This window comes from Natrix helvetica (genome assembly GCF_964273705.1).
Source record: "Natrix helvetica genome assembly, chromosome: 1".
NCBI classification, from domain to species: domain Eukaryota; kingdom Metazoa; phylum Chordata; class Lepidosauria; order Squamata; family Natricidae; genus Natrix; species Natrix helvetica.
In genome coordinates, this window is record NC_138548.1 from 147,389,187 (window position 1) to 147,414,648 (window position 25,462).

The 25,462-nt window shown below is 38.6% G+C and overlaps 1 protein-coding gene across 5 annotated transcripts in view; it reads right to left on the reverse strand.

Annotated features, from left to right (window-relative positions):
- GTDC1 (glycosyltransferase like domain containing 1) overlaps positions 1-25,462 on the reverse strand; it is a 288,481-nt gene that overhangs the window by 247,414 nt on the left and 15,605 nt on the right. For 2 of the 5 annotated variants that reach the window (XM_081935117.1, XM_081935118.1), the window contains exon 1: positions 16,370-16,703. The exons of 1 other annotated variant lie outside the window; for it this stretch is intronic. The gene's annotated coding sequence lies outside the window, so the exon portion shown is untranslated. Of the gene's footprint in view, positions 1-16,369; positions 16,708-25,462 lie in introns of those variants that run through there. 2 more of the 5 variants (XM_081935121.1, XM_081935120.1) reach the window with 2 other exon arrangements.

Genomic DNA, 25,462 nt, shown 5'->3' on the forward strand with positions numbered 1-25,462 from the left:
CAGTTCGATCTACCACTCAGGATTCTCCCATCCATCATAAAGGTAAACTGAGTTAGTAAAAAGACCGTGAATACAAGTTGGTTGTATAGTACATCTTTTCCACCATTCTTTCTGCATGGCCTATTTATATGCACACCAATGGGGGGAAAATCATTTTGTCTGTTTCTAACATTTAGGACTTAAATGTTTCGTAATTCAGCTGAAGTTGCTGAGTTTAGCTGTTTTTACTCAAAGCTTCTTAAGTGCAGCTAATAAGAGCAATCAGTTTTACCTACCTTAGAAAAAAATAAGGCATGAAGTGTTAGCTGAATTATAGTTTGTTCAGATCATCCTGGCAGGAAGAACAGGAGTTCTCTAATGAATAAATAAATACTGGATGTAAATAAACACAATTCTTATACCCAAACAATTGATAATGTAATAATCTTGGATATTTTCATATATTATCACTTGAACAGAAACCTCATCAATTCCAAAAGACACAAAATTGTTCCTTTCCTATATGCAGTCCTAGAATCCCCCTTGAGGCTAAGGCTATCAGAAAATATAGCAATCTCTTTATACAGAAATGTTCACACACTTTTAATAACTTTCACCTTTGCTATATAAAAAAATTAGCAAGTCGTTTCTCAGAACTCTTGAAAAGCTTGACAAGATAAATGCTTCTTTAGTCAACTTGTGGATTATTAAAATGACAGAAGATAAGTAGCATCATTTGATCACTGAAATTGAGTGTTTCCAGGTAGGTGAACAAACTTCAAGTCCTAGAAATCATTATCGAAACTATATTTGAAGCAAGATGTAAGTGTCCTTGGTAGGACTACCCTACATTGCTAAGGAATGCTGAAGATGAATGAAATGACTTTCTGTGTTAAACATAGCTGATTCTAGCTTTGTCTTGTTTAAGTGCCTACTGGTTTCTTGTACTGATTATTCCTTTTTACAAAAATGCAGAAGACAATCCCTCGATACATCATCTGCAGAAGGAGGGGGGAAAGACATGAATATAGTTAAAATGGTTAAGGGGCAGAATAAAACACTCTTCTGTACAGAAGCCCCTTTGCTATTTTGTTAAAACGTAAGAGTTCACAACAGAACAAAAATTCTGATAAAATACCTTTTAAAAATCCACAGAACTGTGTGAATTACAAATATGGCCTAATAGAACACTTAACATAAATATGTTTCATGGCACCATTTAATTAATATAGCTGTGTACTGTTTATATACATAGGGATCCTTCTGTAATATAAAACTAGAACATGGGAATTTGCCCTAGGATATTCAAAATAAAATTTCTTTACAAGGGATTTTATGATTTAAAGAACAATCACTCAAGATTTTAAATCCCAATGTGAACAGGAAGTCTAGATTTGCTGTAAACTATTCCTTACGACTTGATCAATTTTGTTGCTACTTCTACTTGAAATTGGCCCAAAAATTATGAAAAATGTATTAGAAATATCTGCAGCCAGTTGTTTTTTACGAAGATTTCACAGGCCTCGCATTGTTTGATGTAAGATCTTTCTCTGAAGCTTTCAAAATTAGACTATATTTTGATACTTACAAAAGCAATTGCTCATTTTATTTTACTATGCTGCAAAGAACTAATTGGAAAGTGGCATTGGCTTGAAAATTATTGGAAATCCAGGTAATACAAGCCAAGAAAAAAATGCTGTTCAACTACAAAAAATAGTCTAGCTCTACGTTTGCATGTTCACACATATAAACTTAACATCTCATTGCAGTTAAATGTTAATTCTAGTGACATAAATGAAATAATACATAGCCGGGTCCTATATTTACAGAAAGAAAACTTGATAAATTCAAATGGGATTTACTAGCTAAAGATCTGAAAGAATTTGCAAGGCTTTTCATATCATTTTGTATAAAATATCTTGTACTTCTTTCAGTGGAAATTTTGTACTATTTGTTCTAATCTAAAACAACGCCACATATTTTTCCATGAATTAAAAATATTCAGGAATATTGTCATATCCAATCCAGTGGTGGGCTGCTGCCAGTTCGGATCAGTTCAGGTGAACAGGTAGTTCCAACGATAAGCTGGCCCCACCCAACCGCCCCCGCCTTATCCTTCCCTATATTTCCTTCTTTCTGGCTCAGCTGATTCGCGCAGCACAGCTGATTCCCATACCTCCACTGTTCTAGTTACCCGGGCTGCCTTAGAAGGTTGCTGTATTTTGAATGCTGCGTGCAAGCGCGTTAGGCGTGTGTAGTTTGTCCAAAACCAGTTGCAGCCCACCACAGATCCAATCAATTTTAGCCAAAATACTATCAATGAAGTGTTTCCACATAAAAAGCCACCATGTAATCTTTTAAAGCAGCAACTGTTTTTCCTTGTGACAGTGCTGAAAAGTCAATAAATTACAAGAAGTGCTGAACGAAGTTATAGACTTCTATGATTTGCCTATGTTTTATTAAATAAGAAAAAAAAATGCAGTGAGCCACCTGACCATGATTTACAATCCACAAATGGTGGGATTCATACAAAAGCTTAAACTAAAGTTACCAAATCTAGGCTGCAAAACCCAGACAGCTCTATTCACGAATAGATATAAAACATACAGTATATATTTGAAGTTCTCTGTATCTGGTTGAACTAGTAAACTCAAATCAAACCATGTTTTGCTTAATATGTGAAGCCAACTGGGCATTTTTCATTACACAGTTAGAATTCTCAGTGTAGGTAAATAAAGAAATTAGTATAAAAACGATTTTTAAATGCAAATATTAATTTTCTTCAGAGAAAAACCAGGAACAAAAAATGTGAGACCAACATATTGGCTTTCTTTTAAAAGAAAGAAAAACCATAGGAATCGCCTACTGAGGATCAAAGCAGCAGTTAACTGAAACAGAAAAAATGGTTGGTTGGTTTAACCCAGGGGTGTCCAAACTTGGGAACTTTAAGACTTGTGGACTTCAACTCCCAGAATTCCCCAGCCAGCTGGCTAGGGAATTCTGGGAGTTGAAGTCCACAAGTCTTAAAGTTCCCAAGTTTGGACACCCCTGGTTTAACCTAGTGCCCATTTCCTTAATTTTTCTGAGAAATCAAATCAACTCAAAAAGAGAAATAACAATGGTTTTTAATTTTTAGCTACCTTTTGCTTTCAGCTAGGATTTTGGATTGTGGTTGATTAAACACTTCTAGAAAAATAAGAACTGAAATTCTTAACACAGAGAGACCTATGACATTTCTTAATTCTTATTAGGAAATCAGCAACTTGTTGTGAAATAGATTGAGTTTTGCCCAATCCATTCTGTCTGTCTACCAATAAAATATTTGTTAGTGGGACAGGAATCTGTTCTAGGCCTCATACCATGCATTTAGCTTGGAAGATTTGAGGAACCATCTGAACAAATCTATAGAAAGTGAAGCAGCAGCTCAGGGCAGAAGAGAAGGATTATTGTATAGATGTTACGTGTGATAAAATAGACTTTCTGCAAACTAGTGTGAAAAAACTGTGGGAAGCCATCTCCGTCCTAGAAGAATGAAATATTTTGAGGAATAATCAAAAAGGCAGAATATTATATTTCCCAAAGGGAGAAAAGGAGAAACGTATTTTAAAGGCAGAAAGCAACCCCCACTTTCCTTAATAGCCCACAGCAGGTCAGCACTTAAGAGATAAAGAGCTTATTGAAAACTAGATAGCTCTATTCATAGGCAAAGCAAATACTGCAGGCAGAAATCCATTCAAGACAGGATATTTTGAAATTCCTGCAGCAGTCTGAACAAAGGCAGAATGATAGGATTAGCCCTCACTCAAGATCCAATACAGGAAAAAGCCATTAAGACACAATAGGAATTACCCAACACCCTTTCAGAATACAAGCCCCTTCACTGCATCACCCTCAGAAACTTCAACCAAACTTAGCTCAGACAAACAACTAGGATTTGTACTTTGCCTATAGAGCCAGCTATGACCCCTACATAACCCCTACATGGTCCCATGGGAGTCTCACAACAGCCAATAGAATACATGTTCTTGCACAGGAACAGGAAGCTTAAGGGCAGCTGCCCAGAACCCATGTGGTTCTGCTTCGTCAATAAACCATCTTTCCAATCAACTTCTATGTTTCCAGTGTCTTTCTCTCGGCTTGGAACTGAACCAGATGTTCCCACAAAATTAATTAGGACTCATCAAAGTGAAGGATGGTACTATCTAGCCCTCTTTTTGTAACCCTTAGTGCCCCCTCTAAAAGGTGATGGCACTTTTGGATTATTTATGAAATTTGTAAGACTGCCTCATTCTCTAACAACACCAGGAGGCATACAATAATAAAATCGTAACTACAGGTCAGTTGATACTAAAACTCTAATATGTTAGAGTATAAGCTCTAAAATATTAGAGCTAAAATAAGACCTTAAGGCAACGCCCAAATTCCAGTTCTAACTACATTCAGTAATGTAACCCCATCTACTCTGTGTAAACACCTCCAATGGCCCTTGTTTCCAAAGGCTTTATATCCCTGATGTATATGTACCATCTTTGAGTACGCATAATGTTTTTATCCCCGAGTGCAACAGACCTATTTACAACATCTGATAAATTAGCAGTCTGGTTCCAGTTGATAAGTAAAAATAAAATACGGTTTGGGAACTGAAATCAGATAATGTGCAGGAGGAGACAGCCTAAGAGCACACAGCTTGTCCACATAGCATTATGTTATTATATCCTAACTAACCCCAATATATATCACACAAACTGTAGCTATATAGGCATTACTTGATATCTCATGGGAAAACACTGTTTCTCAAGACGCATTTACAAACTCTAGCTTCTGAAAAAGTTTTAAAACTTAATTTTGCAGTCAGCTGCTTTGCTTGGTCTGCACTTCTTTACCTGCTGTATGAATCAGAAAAAAATATTGTTAATTTAAAAAGAGAGAGAATATATTTTAAACTTGAACACAAAGGTTTGGGGGTGGACAAACCACACAAAGTGCATTTAAACGCTACAATACAACTTACCACTTTTGTATATGTCTCACATAGACGTATATAAGTGTCAGAGCCTCCATCAAGATGTCATGGTGTAGATTTAATTTTTTTCTGATGAAATCATGGTTTACATTACATGTCACTGAATATGCATATGCTGCTGCCCCATGACCATATTCTTAAAGACATACTTGACGGATAAAATTTTCAATTAAAAATCATTTCCTGAAAGAAACTGAAATACTGAATAATTTTCAAGACATATTTTTCTTTGTTTTGAGCCCATTTTAAAACATTGTTTTGGGTCTTCAAAATTTATCCCAGCCGTGTTTTATTCTTGACATTCCCAGAATACCAGTGGAAGAAAACTTGCTGGATTGTTCTTATAACCTCTTTTAGCCTTCTCTGCTTTCAGAAAAGGGAAATCCTAAAATCTGAATTACCTGTATCATAACATTTGTTATAAAAACTGACAAATCTGCCATTCTTTGGTATTAACATTAAGCATGTATTAAATATGCTATTTTATACAAATTTCTAAGAAGTACATATTTGGTATCTAATTACTGCTACAAATAATTTATATCATAATCTTAGAAGTGAATGATTCAATTCATCCTCAACAATTTCATTTTCATATGTCCAGTCCAGAAGTGGGTTGCTCCCGGTTCGGCCCAGATTGGGCAAACTGGTAGTGGTGGCTGCAGGAAGCAACGCCCACCTGCCCGGACGCTTCTGAGCATGCACAGAAGCATCACATGCAAGCGTGCGCACTAGTGAACCGGTAATGCCGGGATTTGCAACCCACCTCTGTTCCAGTCCAATTATGAAAATATTGAATGTTTAAATACAGCCTTCTGATTTGAAGTTTTTGCAGTTAAAACATCTAACATAACCATCGGATTTATAAGACAATAGACTGTATTTAAAAGAAAGGTAAGAGTTTTATGCAGAAGCGAGACTAATTTTTTGAGCACTGCCAGCAACAGTGATGTGGCCATGTAACTGTATGATTATAAATCATATCCAAAACAAAAGGAATTTATGACAACAGAAACATTTTTTTCCTCTAGTGGGGAGGAGGGAGGTTAAGAGTAAGATCAAGACAGGAAATTGTTCTTGTTAAGCTGAAAGATCATGTAATTGTTTATTTGGGAAAACTCTGATTTACCTTAAACTATGTGCAAGGTTGGAATGAGAAGGTCACCATATATTAAATTGCAGTCCAGTAGACAACCAAGGTCAACAGCAAATTTTCTGGAAGTTTTTACTAAAGAGACCTCAAGCTTTTTGTATTCACAAAAATATGGTTAAGATTTCCCCCTGGGGCACCTAACTCCAGAGTATATAAAGCAAATAAAACAAACCACACAAACCAGAGTGTGTTGAAGGATATTAATTTAAGATCTTATATGTTACTGGGTCAGAACAGCAAACCAATGTTGCTTTAAATAAAGTCCCTGGTGGGGTCCCACAAAAACCTTTGGGCTAGGAAAGCTGGAAAATTGAGTTGACTGGCTAAATTCAGACATGCAGTGGGTGGCCTTGAGCAGTTGAGCAAACTGTTCGCTCATATTCGGTTTCTCTGGAGAGGTAAATCAATATAGCTGTTATACAATAGTTGTGAAGTTAAAAAGGTAGATTTGTACAAGTCATTGCATTAACATAAAGATGAGAAATTTTGAGGACTCTGTGCTAAATGTTTAGTATATTTCTTTTTCCCATCATATAGAAATATATGACTTTACACAAAGGGATAAAACAGTCCAATCTATCAAAAAGGAGCACCACAAAAATCAGATTACCAACACAAGTTGAAATACGGAAGAAAATGATAAGTGAGCACCTGTCTACCCTAGACGAGTTCAAATCACCAGGACCGGATGGATTACACCCCAGGGTTCTGAAGGAACTGGCAGACGAGATCTCAGAACCACTGAACTATATCTTTCAGAGATCCTGGAGCACCGGGGAACTGGAAAAGAGCTGATGTGGTTCCCATCTTCAAAAAAGGGAAAAAAAGAGATCCAGGAAACTACAGACCTATCAGCCTGACCTCAATACCAGGAAAGATTCTGGAAAAGATAATCAAGCAACGAATTAGCGAACACCTAGAAGTAAACAAAGTAATACCCAAAAGCCAACAACGGTTTGTCAAAAACAGATCATGCCAGACTAACCTTATTGCATTCTTTGACAAAGTGACAAAATTAGTGGACCAGAGGAATGCCGTCAATATAGTTTACTTGGACTTCAGTAAGGCATTGATAAGGTAGACCATAACCTACTACTAGATAAAGTAGAAGAATGTGGGTTGGACAGCATCACCACCAGATGGATTCGTAACTGGCTGACCAACCGCACTCAACCTGTAGTCCTCAATGGAACTGCATCTTCATGGAGGGAAGTATGCAGTGGAGTACCCCAAGGCTCTGTTTTAGGCCCAGTACTCTTCAACATCTTCATCAATGATTTGGATGAGGGAATAAATGGGGAACTCATCAAATTTGCAGATGACACCAAGCTGGCAGGAATACTCCAGAAGATAGGCTTAAGATACAGAAGGATCTTGACAAACTTGAACATTGGGCACTATCTAATAAAATGAAATTCAATTGTGAAAAGAGTAAGGTTCTACATTTAGGCAAGAAAAATGAAATGCACAGGTACAGTATAGGTGGTACCTTGCTCAATAGCAGTAACTATGAGAGGGATCTTGGAGTCCTAGTGGACAACCATTTAAATATGAGCCAGCAGTATACAGCAGCTGCCAAAAAAGCCAACAGAGTTTTAGGATACATAAACAGAAGGATAGAATCAAGATCACGTGAAGTGTTAATACCACTTTATAATGCCTTGATAAGGCCACACTTGGAAAACTGCATTTAATTTTGGTCGTTGCGATGTAGAAAAGATGTGGAAACTCTAGAAAGAGTGCAGAGAAGAGCAACAACGATGATTAGGGGACTGGAGACTAAAACATATGAAGAACGGTTGCAGGAACTGGGTATGTCTACTCTGATGAAAGAAGGACTAGGGGAGACATAATAGCAGTATTCCAATCTCAGGGGTTGCCACAAAGAAGAGGGAGTCAAACTATTCTCCAAGGCACCTGAGGGTAGAGCAAGAAGCAATGGGTGGAAACTAATCAAGGAGAGAAGCAACTTGGAACTGAGAAGAAATTTCCTGACAGTTAGAACAATTTATCGGTGGAACAACTTGCCTCCAGAAGTTGTGAATGCCCCAACACCGGAAGTATTTAAGAAGATGTTGGATACCCATTTGTCTGAAAGAGTATAGGGTTTCCTACCTAGACAGGGGGTTGGACTAGAAGACCTCCAAGGTCCCTTCCAACTCTGCTGTTGTATTGTATTATATGCATCACAGACATTTAGAGCTGTATTTTCAGGATAGAACTCAAAAGATGCAATGTTTTAAATTGTGAGGCATTCCGTTTAAGTCTGTTGGATATTCACACATTTATTTTTACTTTCACATCTCATCTAAAGCAATATGGTTAAGGTGTATTTTTAAGACGTGTGCTTGGAGATTTATTTACTGAAGCACCAACACTCCTATATACTTTGTTTCTAGAGGCCCTATGAAGATGTAGTATGCTGCTGGTTCGCACTGGTTCAGGCGAACCGGTAGTGGTGGCAGTGTGAGGCTCCGCCCACCCACCCTGACATCAGCAGAAACCTTCTGCGCATGTGCTCCCACTACCAAACCAGTAGTGAACAGAATAGAATACCATTACTGGCCCTATTTAAAAATCTAGACACCAATGAGAACCAGCTTCTTCCATTTTAATTTAATGTCTTTAACCTCAAATTATGAAAAACAATTGTTTGAGGTACATGGGTCTTATGAAGATCTTATGAGACTAGACCACAGTTTAGTCTAATAGTTAATGCACCAGGCTAGAAACTAGGAGACTATGAGTTCTAATCCTGCTTTAGGCATGAAAACTAGCTGGGTGACTTTGGGCCAATCACTCTCTCTCAGCCCAACTCAGCTCACAGGCTTGTTTTTTTTTGGGGGGGGGGGGGGAATTGGATTGAAGGAGGAAGTAGTATTGGGTATGTTCTCTCCCTTGAGTTATGTATTAAAATACTAGTCAGGATAAAAATCTTAAAAAACTTGGGAGTCAGAGGCAATTTGTTATGACAGGAGTAGTCGATCAAAAAACAGCTTTTGGCCAAATGGTGAAGTAGCAAGCTTCCTTTTCATTGTATTTGGGCATTTTCTTTTTTGGGCAGGCAGATACACTATGAGTCTGTCACAAGGATGCTGATATTCATGAAAATCCCAGGAGCATAACTAAAGGTCTTGGGAAGGAATGTGCCTACCGCATATTGAGGATCACAGTCACTGCTTACCCATGATGTTAGAGAGCACTAAAGAACAATCCTGCAACATTTCTGATTTAAACATTACCTTGGCACACTTGGTCTGAGTCATCACAAAAGAAGACAAGTTATTGTGGAAAGAGTTAGCAGTTGAGGTTGCCATTTAGCCCAACTGTCAATTCTCCAATGCCTTTATCCTCCCAAATAGTGGTATTCAGCTGTAAATCTAATTTTAGATACCCGCTGATTCTTCCATGGGAATCTATTAAGAACCAATCCTACCTGACTTTAAATGTTCATTTCTCTTAAATGTAGTCCTCGACTTACAACCACAATTTAGCCCAAATTCCCGTTGCTAAGCAAGGAAGTCATTAAGTGAGTTTTGTCCCATTTTTACACCCTTTTGCCACAGTTGTTAAGCGAATCACAGCAGTTGTTGAGTGACTCATGCAGTCATTAAGTGAATCTGGCTTCACCCAATGACTCTGCCTGTTGGCAGCCAGCTGGGAAGGTTACACATGGTATCACATTTGTACAATTGTCATAAATACATGCTAGTTTCCAAGTAACCAAATTTTTTATCATGTGACCATGGGGATGTTGCAACAGTCATAAATGTAAAAATCTGTCGTAAGTCATTGTTTTTAGGACCACTGTTAACTTTGAATGGTCACTAAATGAATGGTTATATACATATTGTTTTTAATTATAATTATTCCTATTATAAAACATCTCAAATTCAGTCCCAATGACATTTTAAACAAATAATACTGCAGAGCATAAAATCTTCACCCAGGCTCAATGTTACATTCTCACAGATTCCATTCATTTCATTTAGACATAACTTTAAATGGGAACACTTTGACAATAAAATTATTGTGCAATAAAAATTGGATCCAGGAATACCTACTCATTTCTACAGAATACCGACTCATTTCTACTGTTCTGCAAGACTGGGCACCACATTTAAACAACTGGTTAAGTGACACGCTTTAGAATGGATGCTACTTTAAAAGAATATATGTTTGGGTGTTGAACTGCCTCAGATCTATCAAGATTCAAAGAGAACCAAGTTCTTTCACTTTTTATTAAGGTAAAGGTTCCTCTCGCACATATGTGCTAGTCATTCCCGACTCTAGGGGGCAGTGCTCATCTCAGTTTCTAAGCTAAACAGCCAGCGCTGTCCGAAGACGTCTCCATAGTCATGTGGCCGGCATGACTGAACGCCTAAGGCACACGGAACGCTGTTACGTTCCCACCAAGGTGATCCCTATTTTTCTACTTGCATTTTTACATGCTTTCAAATTGCTGGGTTGGAAGAAGCTGGGATAAGTAACTGGAACTCACTCCGTTACACGGCACTAGGGATTCGAACTGCCGACCTTTCTGATCGACAAGCTCAGTGTCTTAGCCACTGAGCCACCATGTCCCCCTCACTTTTTATTAGTAAGCAATATTTGTCATGTAGGGCTGTTAGTACTAGGAAAAAGTACTCAATATTACAAGAATTGATTTTCATAGCAGGTTCCCAGATGTGAAAACAGCTTGTGCTTTGTACTTTTTCTAAAAATGTATTCTTTGTGCCCAATAAGTTTTCCTAGATAGTAAACCTTGTCTTCTGATTTCTGTGTTCTACAATCACCAAGCTCCAGTCAATTAGACACACTTTCCATTTCTTATCGTGATGCTAGCTTTTAAAGCATAAAAGGTTCTAAAATGGAAAGAACTGAGTCATTCTTTGCTGATCAGAGCATTGATGGTAGTAGGTGCAAGAATGAAATTGTGCTCACGTCAACAAATGCACTAAGTTGTTACATGTAATGTGTCCTGAAAATCAAATATCTACAAGTACAAAAGAAAAAATGAGAATAGGATGGATGAGATTTATTTTTAATATTTGCCCATACTTGAAAACATAACATCAGAACCGTTCAACAGCAATGTAAAGAATTGAAAAATGTTATCAATTGGTGATTTTACAGCAGCATTTTTTAATACTACCACATCAGCATTTTTTCATAATCAATTACTTGTCTTTACAAATATCATTATAGATATCTAAATGTAGAATACAGATGTTTAAAACATTTGTATGTCTTCTTTATATTGCCTATGTATACATACTCATTTGTTTTTTATGATGCTTTGTCATTTATTTTTCCTTTTAATTATACATTTTTCGATTTGAAAATGTATATTTGTTCCAATCTGGAAAAGGAATTCCAGATCTAAGTTTAGCTACCAAAATTATCCTTCCAAACCTAATCATGCAAATTCATTATGTTGGAACAGGCAAGTGGTCTTCATCCAATAGGCAAGAAGGCTTGTAGTCCACCATTCCTTCAAGTTATCCTAAAACCATTCAGGGCTTTAAATATTAGATAAATAGATGCTCTTTAAATAAAGCAAATCAACAAGGACACAAATATGAAATCAGTAAAACTTTTTCAACAAGACTTTATATATATCTCTGGAATGAGGGCTAATTAACTCCTGAATAGTATAAATAGGAAACAGTAGTATTATCTCAAAAATATGATAGGTTACAAGATGTCTACCAAGAACAGATATACCAAAGATCATTGGCTGTAACTTCTGGCAGGAACTCCAGCTTCTCATCCTGACTATATCTATCCAGCTTAACATTCTTTTCTTACAAAGTCTCATTTTTAAAATATGATATTCTAAACTACTGTAGACTTTAATCAATGACTCTGTGACTATTATGGTTAAATTCCACAAATAATTAAGCCTCTTAGGTTTTACAATCTGAATTATTAAAATATCCAAAACAAAGAAAATGTATCTGTACAAAAAAAATGTATCTGCACAAGAATTTTCACCAACATCAGTAATGTCCAGGCTGGGTATAACACAGTTAAAACTTTTAATTGAATTGAGATGGAACATAAATCTAAGATAAACATTTCTATCTGAATTTGTTCACATCATGTTTTTCAAAACTAGCTAAGATTATACTGACATGTCAAAATATACTTTCTCCTACTCACATAGTTTTTATCAGGCTTAAATTTCTGAGAAAAGAAATGTACATTAGGAAAAAGAATTGAGAGAATTTATTCCACTTCATGTCTTGAAAGCTGTAATTAACATTCAATATTGCACTTTACATATGGATTTTTATTTGAAACTCCTGTCATGACTAAAATCTTAAAGCTTAGCTTGTTTAATAGAGCCCAATAAAACAGCTCTATTGAATTATACCAAGCCACTGTAGTACACCAAGCTGGAATCTGCTTCGCTTTTATTCCTGACCACCGTACTTTTAAACCAACAATGTGCGGTTAGCATCCAAGAACTATTTATGCACCGCTTAGAAACTTTCAAAAGCCATCCTTCTTCCTTCAAAGAAAGTGCATACATTTACACCTCAAGTATTTCCCTCCAGTCTGCTATTCCTATTGTCACAGTGTTATGCGCTAACAGATCTGCACACACTTGCCAAATATCACTCACTAGAAACTGAGACACCCCCACAATATGGATCCATTTTAAGAGGGTTTTTTTTTAATTTAGTGTCAGTCTCCTATCTATAAAAGACTCTACATACATACTCAAATGCAAAAATCTTACATTTTTATAGTTAATTGTTTATGCAACAAGATGTTGTAATATACATACAGATAGCTATAAACAACATAAATGAAAGTTCCATTTTATAAATATTAAACTAATCTTAATAATGTGTGTGTTGGTAATATAATTGTCATATGACTTAACCATGAGTATATAGCTCTCTTTATGCCTAGCTGGTCCAGCATATCACATAATGTTCCTGAACATCAGCAGAAAACTTTGCCTAGCTTCAAGTATCTTCATCATTTCCTAAAATGATCAAGCTTGAATTTCAGATCAATCCAGGCATTAATAAGTGGTGTATGTGTTAAGATTTAGAGGGAAAAATTAAAGACACCAATGAGAGTATCTGTTCTCCATAATGAATTTTAAGGCCAAAGCCATATAACTATTACATTTACAATATATGATTTAAGATTGAGAATTAGCCTTAATTCCATAAAACATAACATAGCATATTTGTAATGTGCTGTTCACCCACACCCTCTTCTTTGTTTTTTTGTTTTTTAGAGAAATCAATCTATAGATGAAGAATCATTAATTCCCAAGTTGGAATAATATTCAGACTTTCTTCCATGGGAAAAAAACCTATACAATTTCAAGTACACATAAGGCCTTATTCATACAAATTTCCAAAGAAACAGTACATCTGCAGCTATCATACTTGAGCTGCACAAACCCAAACAATTGAGCCAATTTGGCCTAGTGGTTAAGGTACCAGGCTAGAAAACAGGAGACTGTGAGTTCAAGTCTTGCTTAAACCAGTTGGTGACTTTTAATCCAATCCACCTCAAAGGGGGGGGGGGGGGTGATTGTTGGGAAAACAGGAGGATGATGTGTTGGATATGTTCACTGCCTTGAGTTGTTTGTAGAAATAATAAAGGTGGAATACTTGAGTTGTTTGTAGAAATAATAAAGGTGGAATACAAGTATATACAATAGCAGCAAGGATACAGAAGAACCTTTTCCTTTATATGTAGTTGTCCCAGAGTTTTGCAGGCCAAATATGGTAGCCTTAAGTTCAGATTGACTGGCACATTTCAAGCAGTTTTCCAGGAATGCATTGATGGGTAAATGTTGCAATTCTATTTCTATCTACACTTATTAGGATATTAAAGGGCCCTTAATACTACAATCTATTTCCTTTCGGTTCTCCAGCCTCTTTGAAATCTTCTTTTAAGGATCATTTCTTTCATGTCTTAAGATGTATTACAGAAGGGCAATTCCTACCTTTATTTCAAAATAATGTGCACAATTATCAGTAGTCTTGAAAGAACAGGCCTGAATGCTTTATATTTTTAAATAAATATATCTTGACAAATATATCTATCTCTCCCTTTACAAATATTAATATGGGAGGCAACATAAAAGCCCTGAATTAGAAATGGCTGAGCTGAGAATTGGCACATCATAACGGATAATTTTATTATCTGTTAACTTTTAATCTTCTACTTCACAATTCGTCTTCATTGGCTTTATTGCACTGTTAAAACACGTACCGAGTTGCAAATCAGCAAAACAGTTCACAATTGGCAAAAAGCTGAATTTGTTCAACCCTCCTACCAAAACACATTAGAGTCTGAAATTTAAAGTCATTTATTTAAGTGCACATCACTAGTCTACTACTATGAGCAGGTATGCAGAGACATTGGCTGAATCTTACCTTACCCTAAACTATAATGTGGACTTTGATTTTGACTTGAGGTTGTTTCAGTAAACCCATTGTGGCTTATCCAACAAACCAGGGATCAGCAAACTATAGATTATACAGCAACTACAGCCTTGATAAGGCTTTACACTGCACCTTTTTTTATGGATAGCCATTATCACCATAGCAGGAAATTTCTGAATAAGCAGTTTCTGTCATGATGGCCACGGTCTTCCCACACCCTCTACATTTACACCCTGCATTCAGGCCATAAAAGTTAAAGACTCCTGCCCTGCTTCCACAAATGGAGAAATTATCACTGGCAGCGCTAAAATAAGTGATGATTCCACATAACTTAGAAAGCCACAAAACGTAATGGGGCTGATCAGAAAGGCGGATTTAAGAGTGCTTCGAAGAGTAACCTCTCTTGTAGCAGCTCAGCATGTGCAATCATCCAGGCCAATCCTGTTCATCTGCTCGTTCAGCTTTCTCCAGCCTGTGCCCTCTCCCACATAGACTACAATTCCCATCTACAAAGCCCCCTGGTACTGTGTTGTCCAACAATTCTAAAGGGCACCAGTTTAAAAAACAACAACGCTGGACTTAGTATCTTCAAATATTGGAGCCTGGTGGGGAATCCTCAAATTGGAGATTTGTTTATTTATTCTTACATTTCCATAGATGCCACAGAATAAGAGCCCTTCTGCACCTAGAGTAAGAGGCTCGGCTACTGAGTGGTTCAGCGTTAATTTCCCTTGCCCGGTTAGTGTAGGAAATGGAGATTTTTACTCAACAGCCGGATTCACCTTCGGTGGGAAAGCAGCGGGTCTATGCTGCCTCTTAAAAGATTTTAAAAAGAGAACCACCCTATTCAGAGTACCAAGGACCCCTCGTTTTAAAGAGATGCCCGGCGCGGGTCGTTTCCGCAACGCTTTGGTTTCCAAACAAGCCGATTAAATTCGCATCCTCTGACCGGGCAACGAAGGGCAAGGTCCTCTGCACTCGAGCAGGAGAACTCTTTTCCAATAAAGGGGAACATTTGTAACTCAGGGTTCAAACGAGGAGTCCCGAGTGCTCTCTTGAGCTTGGGTGCTTTCTTGCAGACGTGCACTGACGTATACCTAGTTTGGGTAACGAAACGCCTGCAAGAAAATAATCAAGCTCGAAAGAGCACCCGGGACCCCTTGCAACTCTCTCTCTCGCGCGCGCACAAACACACGCACATGGAGAGAGAGAGTACAGCTTCGTCTGGACTATGTGGGAGAACATGGGAGAACATCTGAGCGCCGAATCAAGCCCCACTCAAGGTCAGAATGGGCGAAAGGAAAAACGGAGAGGCTTGCTAGAAGCGGCGTGGGCCGCCATAGCAGAGACCGCTGGGCCGGTTAAGAAAATGAAACCGTAAAGGTTGAGTAGTTTGCAAGCTTAGCAGATGACTATCCCCCCCCCCCCCCCATGTAATAAACACTCTCCTCCCGAAAGTGTATATTCTCTTTCTTTCACACGCAGGCGCGCTCGGCGACCGCTCCTGGGCCAGAACTCAAGCAGCCTCTCCACGGCAGCCTCCGCTTCCTTGCGAAGGAACTGCGTTTCGTTGCAGCTCGCCCTCCTTCCCTCCCGCTCGTCGGGCCTCTTCTCCTGGAGAGAGGCGGCCGGGCTGTCTAGCTAGCCTAGACCGTAGGCCCTCCCGCCTTCCCCTCCTCTTCCGACCTGCGGCGCCGAGTTGGCAAGCGCGCACCGAGCGCTCCCCCTTTCCCGCCCCGCTTGGCTCTCGCGCGGCCCCGGCTCCCTACCCCACCCAGAGGGGAAACTCACCTCCTCCTTGTTGGTCCCTCCTGGAGGCCGGCAGGAGCAACGCGCTGCCTTTCCGGCTCCTCCCTCTCGCTCTCCGCCCTGACGCGGAAGGAAGAGCCCGGCTCGGCGGCTTGGTTTCTCCTTCTGCCTCTTGCGCGCGTCGCGGTTCTTCGAAGCTTCCTTCGCCTGCCCCGTTCCCGGTTCATTCCCCCGCCCTTTCTTCTCTCTCTGTCTCCCACCCCGAAGATTGGAAAAAAGAGGTGCCTGGTCTCCCCAAGTCTTCCGACCGCTGGGCTTACTCAGGAGCCAGCGTTGCCTTCCTCGGAGTATTTTTTTATTTTGGGAGGAGGGCGGGGGCGAGCTAATTCCTTTGGAAAAAACGTCGCGCCCCTCCGACCGAACGGCAATTTTTTAAGCCGCGATCCCGCTTTCCCCGGGCTGAATTTCTCAGCTGCGGAGCTGAGAAATTGAAGCTGGAATTGACACTGTTTGGAGTTATTGTGAAATAACTTGGTATTAATGAAATGAAGGGGGGAGAGAGAGAGAGAGAGAAACCTTTTGCTAAAGGATTCAGAAGAGAAAACACGATTAGTAGTAACTAACCGGTTCATGGAACAGGAATATTGACATCTAGAAGCATTCTTCCTACAGTCTTGAGGACTAAAATATGGTGTTAATGCTAGTAATATTAAAGTAGGTTTTGTGGTAGGCTGACTGCATGGTGCATGGTTATATGAGCGCCAATATTGTGCACAATATAGCAAGGCTTATTTCAAGCACAAGTGAAGAAAGAAAATTGTAGCTGTAATGTTAGAAAACCATCAGGAAAGTTGGGGTCACAGGTTAAAGATGATTAATGCCTAACTTTCCTGAATTATATTTTCAGTATTCGTTTCCAAAAGTCTTAATTTACACTCATAATTTTGATATTTCGAAGGAGGTTTCATAACAGTGGTACAACTGATTGTGGGATTTTACATAAATGAGAGTGGTATATTCATATTTTAATAATAATTTCCCTTTGAGCCTTGGTATCAAGAGAGATCTGACTCCAAATTAGTTAAAATCTTATTAAAACTGTGATGAGGTACTGAAAAGTTGCTGTAACATTCTACACAAGTTTGCTCAGAAACAAACCTTGTATGTCTTAGGCCTTACCCACAGCCCTCTTTATTTAGGTCTGTCTTATTAAATAAATAACTATGCAACCATGTGTTTCTCTTAAGTTTAAAATTAGCTTTAGATAAAATGGAATTTAGCACACACAAACAATTAATGGGGTCAAATTATCACAACAATGAGATTGGTAATAAATGTACTTTAAGAGTCCTCCTCCCAATAAACCTGACAATCAAAAATCTATTTTAAAAAACTGAATACAGATTGCAGATTTCTAACAACGCCAAGCAGCTTTTATCTGTAAAGATGTTAGTTTTGATATATTAGAATAAGAATTCTTTAGTCATCATTTCACTGTCTTTTTTATAGAATGTATAAAGTTGCAAGAAATTGTGTGCACTCTATATGGGAAGAAAAGGGAGCTGTTAGATGAAAGACAGCATTATCAGCATAGTAACAAACTGCTAAATTGGACAATGAACGTGAAGAATCAGTGAATTGTGTGTATCTCCAGAGCTTTATATTGTCTCCAGTACCAATTTGTCATTAAAATCATACTGCCAACCATTACCATTTTACTCAGAATATCAGTAGTGTAACTGGGCAAGGCATTGAAGGCTGCTCAGTTAACTTGAGAAACCCCCTGTGACCCACAAGTTGCCCGCCTCTGCAGTAAGAGATGAATCAGCCTGTAAAGAGTTCAGATCAATACAACTAACTGTAGGAACATGTATTGCTTGCCATGGCTAACAGAAGTAGCTCCTTCCTTTTACTGTACTGATGGTGTTCTATCAGTTACGTTTTTCAAGCACAATCAGTGCACTGGTGAGGCATGCAATAAATGCAGCTGCTATGTGGGCTTTTTCTCAGGGCTACCATTTTTAAAATTGGGCAGCTATAACTTCTATGCTTAGATATTATCCCAGGCTATCCCTGTCTGCTGCTGTAGCAACAAAAAAGGTTGTTTACCAGCCCTCCAATTGCCAGCTACAATTCTTGTCTGCAGAAAGCACATCTGAATATAGACAGTATATCCTAAAGTTTGGGAAATTTAGCCTTGAAAATGTCACGAGGCCTGTGACATATACTCAAAGGGCCACAAGTCTTTCTGGCAGCATTATGAATGACCTAGCCATTGCCAAATTCTTCATTTTGGGGAGGTATGTGCCTGTTCTCTCTGGTAGCTCAACCCACATAGATCTCCAGTGTTTCCTGTTTACTTCACATGAAGTGGGCTATAGTGTGTGAAAGCATGATATACCACAATCAATGTATTAGTCTATTTGGTGTCACAAAGCCCTTTGTGGATGACAGAAAACAGTGTTCTAATGAGTAATAGGCCTCAAAGATGCAGTTTTTTTTAATGCAAAAATAGAATATTCATGGTGACATTTCTGTTTTGTTATTTCATTAAAGCTATTCAGAACTATTTGGGGACTGCTGTTTTTCGCAGTATGCTTAGGATTATGCCTTAATGTGACACAAGAAAATTGTTATCAAAGCTATTCCATTTTCTGCTTCACTCTAAAATCTTGATTTAAAAAATAAATCTTCCTTACAATCATGTTCTTCTGTGCTTCTAGGGTCTTTTGTTTCCTTGTTTTGTTTTGTTTTTGAAGTAGAAATGTAAAACTATCATATGACTGGGATTTCCTACACCTTTGTAAGTTGGTGCAGGAAACTTGTACTAAACATGAGAAGAATGACCATTTATTAAACATGGTCCTTCATTGAACTCTTGTGAGTTACTCCTAAACTTTTATGTTTTATTTACATGGAGTGGAGAATATGTATTGCTCAAAGCTGAATTGTAGGATTATTGGTGTTAATTGGTTTAGTTAAAATAAAGATGACTACTTACCATCATTTCTGTGAATCTGTAACAAAGGTTTCCAGTGGTAAGGTCAAGAGTCAGTTTGGTCCAGTAGTTGGAAAACGGGTGACTGTGAGGTCTAGTCCCATCTTAGCCATGAAAGCCAGCTGGATGACTTTAGTCTCACTCCCTTAGGCCAATTCACCTCACAGGATGCTGTTGTGGGGGAAAATAGGAGGAAGGTGTGTTGGATACGGTTTACTACCTATTATTTGTAAAAATAAAGGTAGGTTATAAATAAATAAAAATAAAATAAATAATGTGTTGTTCCGGCTGTTTTCCACTTCAGAATATCCTTTATATATTTTTGCATTTCTACCGATAAATATAATATGGCCCTAAATTCCAGTAAAGTTGTTAATCTCTTTTATGAGAAATGTTCATACTTTTCTTCCTCATTCAAAGCACCTCCTGCTTTATTCTGAGAGACCTAATAGCTGCAACTCCCAGGAAAATTCAACTTTGGACATTTAAGAAGGGAACTATTTGTGGTCATCAGCGTCACTTGAGGTACCATGAATGAAGTACCATTTTTTTTTCTAATTGGCCATCAGGCTGGAGACAGATATTGTAACATTTTCTTTAGAATATTTTTCTACTTCTGTTAATTTGCATACCAATGAAATAAAAAGGCACTTCCTGCCAGTAATTAGCTGGACTCCTGAATTTAAAGAAAGCAAAGGGCTACAACATGAGGGTAAAGAGAGATGGTACCAAGAAAGCTGCGGAAAGCAGCCACTCCTCTTGCACTCAGAAAATGCTTTGGGTTTTGAATTTTAAGCTGGCAACACTTTCATTTTATGTGACAAGAATTAGCTATTTTCCTAGTCTAACAAATATTCCCTTAATGAGTGCTTTCAATACTTTAGTCACAGAAAAACCGGATCTGTTCTAAATCCAGCTAGGCTGTTCTGGAGATGGACAATTGTTCTCTCCTAAATTGCAAAAATTTAGGCATTCATGAATTTCATAGCCTAATGTACCCTTGTTCCAGCCAGAACAAGGCAGCCAAACTTGAGGTTCTCTAGATGAGTTCATGTATCTAGAGTATGAAGGACTTGATATATACCTTGGAATCATAGTTGACTCGGAATGAAATTCTGTTAAAGCATTTGGGATATTTTCCCAAGAAAATATATGGGGGGGGGAATCATTCTGGGTCACTGGATTTCATAATGACATATGGATCAGGTATAAAGGTAGGAGACTCCAGGGTCACCCTTTAGTGAGATGGATGGCAACCAATTTAATAAATAAAATACAATAGCACTCTTAGAATTATATACCACTCCATAATGTTGTACAGCATTCTCTGAGCAGTTTACAATGTCAGCATATTTCCCCCAATCATCTGGGTCCTCTTTTTACTGACTTTGGAAGGGTGGAAGGCTGAGTCAATCCTGAGCCCTGTTAGGATTGAACTGCTGGCTGTGGGCAAAGTTAGCCTTCAATACTGCATTCTAACTAGTGTGCCATCACACTCAGTGGTTATTATTTATAATAATAAATAAAATAAAATATCAATTTAGGATAAGGGTGGCTAACATTACAAAGTTTGGAGGCTGTCGTTCAGTTCCTTTGCCTTTCAGAAACTTGCAAGGTACTGCCTTGGTTTACACCGCCCCGAGTCCCTTTGGGGAGAGGGGGCGGTATAAAAATCGAAATAAAGGTAAGGTAAAGGTAGAGATAAGATAACATCACTGGTTTGACAGCTGGTTTTTTTCCTAGGTTTCCCCCCCCCCTTTTTTTTTTTCAGGAAGAGGGATGTGGAAGATGTGAGCAAGACATCCCCTTTCCATTTTTACTCCTGCATTGTGTACAACCTGACAATGACCCCAGATTGCTCTATCTGTCCCAGTTTTTGGTTCTACTTGAAGAATTCAGCCCATTATTAAAAAGAGCCCTGGAATGAATAGCTGTATAAATCAGCAAAGAAAAGGCAAAGATTTGGCTGTATGCTTCAACGTGATTGTGTTTGCATGTGTAGACAAGGGAGGTGTGGGAGCAAATTTTGTTAGATGCCCACCTTCTCCTTGAAGCCCATGGACCTTGGTTTTGCTTGGCAAGTTCTACTGATTGGGACTTTTATTCTAGTTTAAATTTTTGAAACTAGCTAACTAGCCTCGATACTTGGTGGTTTGAGAGTGTTAAGCAGTGACATGCAGTCAGGTGAGGCAAGTGAGGCACAGCCTCACCACTCTCATCATGAAAAGAAAAAAAAATGTAAAAGGAAAAAGGCGAGAGCTGAGGTCAGGCTCAGCTAGTTACTGCCTCACCGTGGATGACTCTGCTTAACTGTTTTAAAAAGCCTCTTAAAAAGCACCCTCTACTATGAGGCAGGAGAACTGCATGTGTACTACAGCATGGCTCTTTGCCTGGCTTCCTGCCTCCTCCTGTGGTCTCCTCAGTGCTCGCTTGTGCTCTCCCTCCCCAAGTGTAGTTTGATTGCAGGCAGAGCCATGTTGCGGGGCAGATGTGTGTGCTACAGCATGGCTCTTTGCCTGACTTCCTGCCTCCTCCTGTGGTCTCCTCACTGGTGCTCTCCCTCCCCAAGTGTAGTGACTTCCTCTCCAGGCCCCCATTCATTTCTTTCTCTCACACACACAGCTGGATAAAACTATATAAAAATCTAGCCCAGCTTCACTGATTACAAGTTTGAAAAGGCAACGTGGCTCCGCCTGCAATCAAACTACACTTGGGGAGGGAGCGCACAAGCGAGCACTGAGGAGACCACAGGAGGAGGCAGGAAGCCAGGCAAAGAGCCATGCTGTAGTACACACACTTTCCCCCAGCCTCTTTCTTTTGGAAGGCTCGGATCGGCTCCCCTCCGGCTTCTCTGCCTCTCCTCTCACCCCAGCCTGCCAGCAGTGGGTGGGCTTTATTGTGTTCCAGGCATTTCCCACCCAGACAGCAGGCTGCATTTGCAATGGTGGAGGTGTTTGGGGAAGGCAGCAGGGGAATGGGGGGGATGGCAGAGGAACTGCTTTCAAGCCACTGGAAAAGATATCCAATCCAACTTTTGTGTGGGGGGGGGGTTTGTTTGAGAGTGAGAGAGGGAAGGGGGTAGGAGAGATAGTCCAATCCAACTTCTGGGTGTGTGTGTGCGTGTGTTTGAGAGAGGGGGAGGAAGGGAGAGAGGGAGGAAGGAGGGGAAGGGAGAAGAAAAAGAAAAAGAAAGAAGGAGCAAAGGAGAAAAACAAATGCTGTCGCTTTAAATCGGAACTGAGCATGCCTAGCTGTGGAATTCTGGGAGTTGAAGTCCACAAGTCTAAAAATATTTGAAACCCAGCACTGTGTCAGTGCCTCATCAGTCATAAACCTCACCGCACGTCACTGGTGTTAAGGATGGGGAACAGTTTACACACACACACACACACACACACACCATTAAACTGAAAATACAAAACACCATTTTGACCAAAAACGTACAGAATTTAAAGGGTATTATAGAGCAGGGTGCTTTATTGAATGGGACAATTCCAAGAAGTTTCATGATCCCTTTTCATCCCTAATTTTGGAAAGAAGATAAAACCATTTTTCACTAAGACTGGGTAGCACAATTTTGAGCTGCTTGGTGGACAAGTGACTTTAATGGCTTATCAACTCTTCTGCTAATACAAAAATATATATAATTTCTTCCCAATCATAATTCATCATGAAATATATGAAAGATTTCAAATGGATAATAATACTCATTGGGATTCCCACAATATTTCAAAGCAATAATGTATTGGAAACTTTTCTTAAAAGATGAGTGTGAACATTGCTGGGTTAATGGTAGTGTTAAGATTAGGGTTTCAATTCCTATGTTCATTATGCAGTCAACTTTTAATAAACTTATATTATGAAGGATGACTGTCTTATATAACTAAAAGCATTGTAAGTAGAATTAAGGTTACAGCTAAATCTATTTTATAGCACATGTGTGAGAAAGGAATTTCAGAAGCTCAGAGACTCATAGGAGTACTTTCTGTTCCTTAAAATTGTTAATGACAATTATGAAGATTATTTCATAGTTTTATAGCATTTTGGGCACATGAAAATGCTTATAGTCTGTGGAATAGTGAAGGTTCGAAAAAGTAGTTGATCTTTTAACATTGAAGACTTCCAATTCACAATTTTGCACTGATGCACTGAAAGAATAATACATCCCAGCACAGTAAAACCTCAATTTAATGGACACATGAGGTGGAGGGGAAGGAGTGCCTATTAAAATAAAAAGACTATTAAATGGCAAATGTGATTTTTTTCCCAGCCCCTCAAAAATGGGAAAAACATCATTACTGAATTGCAACTTAACTCATCTTCAGTACGTTTCAGTGAGAAAATCAACTTTATTAACCTCATGAATAGGTTTGAAGAAAGTGTCTAATTTTAACTGAGTCTTGAAAATATCTTGCTTCTGTTTGATTATCTGCTGAATGACATGTAAGTAGTGTAATTACACAGGTTCACTGAAGCAGGTCCTCATTCTTGCCCCTTTTAACCTCCATACCATACCTAAACTCATTCTCCACCATGATTGGGCAGAAAGGATCACCTTCATCCTTCTCTCACCAATGAAAAAAAAAGTTGATGGGTTTTTGACAGTTTGCTTTATGGTTCCATGGCGGATACTGATTTCAGATCCATGTCCACACCCATGTTATAAAACAGCATTGTTTTCTCCCAGTCATGTGCAAACATTGAATTTTTTTCTACTTTCCAAGTTTCAGGAAAGTTGAAGCTTGCTGACATCTGCTTTTAATGTTTTATAATGTACAGTGCCCTCTTGTCTCTCTCTTTTTTTATCAGATTCATCCTCCGGTGTAACTATCATTTAATCCAAAATATCTTCCTAGTATACAGTCTTTCAGTTGCCAAAATGACTATTTGGTCCATGGGCTGCATGGTGAATATTACAATTTTGTTTTCCTTTGCAAACAAGTGCTCAAGCTTTCTTTGTTCTGTGGAGTTTTTTTTTCCCTCTGAGGGATGAGCAGGAGCACTCCCAAGAGTTAGGATATTATAATCAGCTCATTTTGATATCTTCTGACTTTTGGCATACTGGAGAACCAGCCTTGTAAAAGTGTTGATGTACACCACCTATTCTGTGAATTAGAATACATAACTGGCAGTTGATGTGTGATGCCTTTTGACATTCTTGGACAATGCGACTTGCCAACTATGACTATATTAATCTTTGCAACCCATCAGCACAAAGTAAAGTTGAGATAATCTCCATGCCAATCTTTTGCCCTGTTCTTGCCGTTTCATGCTCAAATGTCTGAGTTCTCTTGGGAACTGAGTGTCAGAAGAAGCCAGTCTTGTTGGCACTGTAAATTTGTGACAGTATGAGACATTCATCATTGATTAGTTTCTGTAGGCTTCCCGAATGGTTCTCTCTTCTTTGGCACATTGAAAGCTTTGTTGAAGGTTCATTTGTCAGCAGTTCCATGGTATTTACACAATTGCCAACACCATTCATCGCTGGCTTTGAAACTTAACGTTCAAGAGGTTAGCTATTGTATTAACTTATAGCTCTCCTCTATATACATACCACCACAAGAACATCATCAAAGATACTTCTTTATTACTACTACATCAAGTGGTATTTTTGTACCCTTTTGTTTTCTTGTCCCAACATCAGCAATTTTAGTGGTAGCATTTTGTTTTGTAATACCTGGCATGGTGCACTAGGTAATCCTGATTCTAATTTTTCAAACAAGTCAAATGTTGACTTTACATTCAGATTTATTCTTTTCCTGGTCCCCTTTGAAGACATGAAGTTTTAATATAGTATTTGTAGAACAATACAAATACCCCAAATCAAAAAAGACATCCCTTGTAAAAGATGCAGACATTGCCACTGTATAACAGTAATGCGCAGAAGACTTAATCCTTTGAGGATGTACAGAAGTTGCTATTACTACTAAGATATTCAATAATGTCCTTCGGGAGTGAATACCAAATTCAGTTTGTATTCATTGTATTCAGAATTTTTTTGAATATGAGTTCGCAACATTGAGATTTTATAACATTGTGTGCCATAGGCCATGAAAAATATTTTGTTATTGTTGCACTAAACCTAATTCCAGTTTTACTCCTTCCCCAGCATACAAGATTAAATAAGACTTTTCAGT